This window comes from Puma concolor, chromosome B2 (assembly GCF_028749965.1).
Source record: "Puma concolor isolate L17-30 chromosome B2, mPumCon1.1.hap2, whole genome shotgun sequence".
Lineage (NCBI taxonomy): Eukaryota > Metazoa > Chordata > Mammalia > Carnivora > Felidae > Puma > Puma concolor.
Genome location: NC_141671.1, coordinates 69,835,895 through 69,840,033, shown reverse-complemented (window position 1 = coordinate 69,840,033; position 4,139 = coordinate 69,835,895). Strand labels below are relative to the sequence as shown.

Below are 4,139 nucleotides of genomic sequence, written 5' to 3'. Positions count from 1 at the left end.
GGATTCCTCCCTATTATAGATCCAACTGCGTTTCCTCCGTGCTCATCTTCTTCATTCTTTTTGCAGCCCTTGACCCTGCTGACTATTCACTCTCCCTTGCTGTGCGTCTCAGTAGTCTGACGGTGAGCAATGGAGAAATTCAGACCTCAAAGATCTTTCAACACCGTCATTTAAACTGAGTGTAGTGTCTGTAAAATTCAAGTCATTGATGAAAGTGCCTGTGCTCTTACAATGTGCAACATTTATCATGACATTATATACAAGAGAATATATGTAACTTGCTGATACCAAATTTAATTTGTTGATTCTCTTAGTAGATGTGGCTAATAAACATTTTGAAAATGCTGTATTGTAAAATGCACACAGATCCCTTTCTAGGGAGGAAGCCAAGGGGGCCTGATAAAGCTGGACAGTGGCATTGTCCCTCCCTGGTGGCCACCGGTGTGAGACATTACGTGAGTGAGATACTGCTTATGAGCATGAGGTCAGGCAAAAGTCCCTGCTTCTCTGTGAAGCCTACCAACCCTTCCACCTCAGACCTCACTGGACGACCAGAATGGAGAAGATTTTGGGACCCACCTTTTCAGCTGTCACTACCATTGCAAAAGCCAATGAGACCTGCGTGCACAGACAGCACCACACGGTGCCCTCTTCCTCCAGCACCCACACCTGCTCCCCTCGGGATAAGGAAGACAGCGTGCCCCATCACCACCCCGCAGTCTGAATCCAAATCGTGCGCTGCCATCTCTTCCAGCTGCCTGCGCTCTGAGTCCAGCCTGTCCCTGTGCTCCACCTTCTTGCTCCCAGAGTATAAGGAGGAGCTGGAGCCGCTAGTGTTTGCTGAGCAGCCCTCAGTGAAGCTCTGTAGCCAGCTCTGCAGCCGTGTGTTCAGGGACCCTGTGATCAGCACATAGAGGCACATGTTTTATCGAAGATTCATCTTAAGTCAGAGAAGTGTCCTGTGGACAACACCAAGCTGATGGCGGTAGTGAACAAAACTGCACTGGAGCGTAGATCCAGGAGCTCTTCATTCTCTGCAGACATAGCTCTCCAGGGGTGACTGGCAGGAAGCCCACCCTCTTTGAGGTAGACCTCCTGTGAGGGCCTCTTTGCCACCAAGCTCAGTGCCTGGAAGGATCACAAGGGCTACTGTGACTGCAGGTCTGTGTGGTGCTCCAATGGCCCTAGCTTCCAGCCCCTCGTCCAGATGAACCTGGAGGACCCCTCAAGGAATACAGGTATGTCAAGTAGCCCCACTCTAAGTACAGGTGCATGTTCGTGAGAAATCAGGACATGTATGAGATGGACTTGAAGGAGTTCCTGCAGCAAAAGGCTGATGGCTTCCACAAGATACATGTGGTGCTGACCCAAAAGGGCCAGGAGGTCATTTTCTGCACTCCATGCTGGACAAGCTTTCACAGAAGATTGACCAGCTAGAGAAGAGTGTAAACTCAAGTTTGATGTCCTGGATTAAGACCAGACTCAGAGAGGACCTTATGGGGTTCTGGAGGAATATGTCCGTGACAAGCTATCCTACATCAATATCTGGCTAAACGTGGGCATCCTAGGATCCTATGACCCTCAATAGATCTTCAAGTGCAAAAGAACCTGCGTGGGCCAACAAGGCCCTGTCTGGTGTCTCTACATCTGCTCCACGGGTGACCTATGGGACACCTGTGCCACCTACAAGTGCCAGAAGATGCTGGAGGGCCATGACAGCATTGTGCTGATGCTCTGCCTCCAGAGGCGCAGGCTTTATGGTAGCTCAGCAGACTGTACATCATGTGGGACATCCAGAACCTGCAGATGGTGAACATGATCCAAGCCCAGACAATTGGTATACACACTGGTATCCTCATACAACATCCTCTTCAGCTCCCTGAAGGACATCTAGGTGTGGGACATCATGGGCACTGAACTGAAGTTAAAGTAGATGCTCATAGGCCTCAACTCCTGGGAGCAGGCCCTGGTCACCATCCAGAGCTACATGCACAGTGGCTTCTAACCAGATAATCAAGATCTGGGACATCTGGACCCTCAACTGCACCCACATCCTGTAGATGTCGGTAGCAGCACCTACTGTATTGGCACAATGAATGGCCACATTGTCAGTGGCATCTAAGAGAACCTCATCCACGTATGAGACATCAAGTCTAGGTAGCAGGTGCCGATCCTAACAAGCCTCATTGGCACCACGTGTGCCCTGAAAGTCATCTTGATGCCAGACCAGACCAAAGTCTCCAGCACATCCTATGACAGGTCTCTCGGGGTCTGAGATGAATGACATGATCTGCATGCAGACCCTGCTGCATCATCAATGCAGTGTGACAGAGCTGGCCATGTGCCAAGGACCAGCTCTTCTCAGGGGTTGTGGACAGCACTGTGGAAGTTTGAACGTGCTAAAAGAAAATCCAGGCTGGGTCTTGGCTTCTTCTTGGCCTGCATTAGGCCTGTCCACACCAGGCTGGCCATATGAGTGGTCTCAGGGTCTCTTCCTGCCTTGTGGTGAGCAGGCTCAGCCTGCCAGGCAGTTTCCTGCCTGCCCTATGCCCTTCAAGCCTTTCTCTGTTTGATTCTGTCCTTGTTCCTCCTCCTGAGGTGCCAGATACAATACTGGACGAGCCCACCCTTCTGTCCCCACCCCAACTAGACTTGTGGGCCTTTTTATTCACCTTTTATACTATCTTTAGACTATATATATACACACACACACACACATATATATATATATATACGTGTGTGTATATATATATATATATATATGATTACTTTCTGATTGAAATAAAAGCTGCATAGACTGTGAAAAAATAAATAGAATGCATATAGATCAACACTTTTAAAATTAAAAAAAAAAAATACTTGCTTTTATAGTGTCCAGCTTATAATTATTTTTCCCAAGGAGGGAAAATATTTTTCCCAAGGAGGGAAATAGTTCAGTTTATTATCCATTACCATATTTATTACCAAGTATTTGGAGTAGGGCAAGAAGGAGAGAGAAAAGAGCTCTGTGCTAAGAGTCTTGGGAGAAAGGCTGCCCTGCTTTGTCTCTAGAAGAGGAAGAGACCATTCAAGTCCTCCCACATCAGGATTCATCAAAAAAGTCTCTGAGAAAATAATGAAGGTGGATGAGGATGCAGGGCCTTTGTCCCTCATTAAAACTGTCATCCCATGTCCCTACTATTGCCTGCCTCCATGTTTGCCTCTTTTGTCAGATTCTATCTTTTGTTCCTCCCCTCATTGTGGCCTAGGCAACCATTTTCGTTTAATCCTGTGGTCTTTAGCTGACTGCCAAAATGAGATGATCAGGAGGGTAAATGCAGAAGACAGGAGCCCACCTTAAATGAAACTGTAAGTGATGTTACCCTTGTGTTTCTTTCTGTGTGTTTTATCCCTCCTTTCTAAGATATGGGTAATAACGTAGGGGAAACTTTCAGAGCTATGTGGTGTGAATCCTGTATTAACAAGAAAGACACCCAGAAGTACAGAAGAGGACACTGGGTTTTTGTCAGAGATAATAGAACCAATTCTCCCAAGATCAAGGCTTTAACACTCGTAGCACTGCCTACCTGCCCCTCCTAGGATTCATTTCTTCTAGAAGTGGTTCAGCCACTCTTCATTAGTCACACATTTTGGTGGTGATGAAATACCTCAAGAATCCCCTTTGCCTATCTGAACTGCAGGGACAATCCCTAGAATGCTAAGCAGACTGTTGCTTGTCTACCAAAGAAAAGATTCCAGAGATGGAAACTTACCAGATTCCTATGTAGCCACTTTACCCATGATGTCCAAATCAGTAGATGAAATGTGAAGGAAAAGACCAATGCAAACGCTAAACTTTGGATGTGAGCCTTTTCATTAGCTTCTCTTTTTATTCAATGTTGTTGTGATACTGTGATTTATATTAAGAAATAAATATTTGGTCTTTGTCGCCCATTTCCAACACAGAACTCTTAATACCCTTTGGAATCTCCTAAGTGAGGAGAGCCAGAAAGGTGCTTTTTGTTATGTTAATGGAGTGGCTCAGGACCCCCTCCTCTGAATGGGGGCTGGTTGCCAGGGGAGCCAACCATGTGATTAGAGGGTTGGAAATTTCAGTCCTACCCCCTTGACCTCCAGGTAGGGAAGATGGGCTAGCGATT

The 4,139-nt window shown here is 46.8% G+C and overlaps 1 pseudogene; it reads left to right on the top strand.

The window, feature by feature from the left end:
* The first annotated feature begins 536 nt into the window (after window positions 1-536).
* Window positions 537-2,403, top strand: LOC112862541 (E3 ubiquitin-protein ligase TRAF7 pseudogene; annotated as a pseudogene).
* The last annotated feature ends 1,736 nt before the right edge of the window (window positions 2,404-4,139 follow it).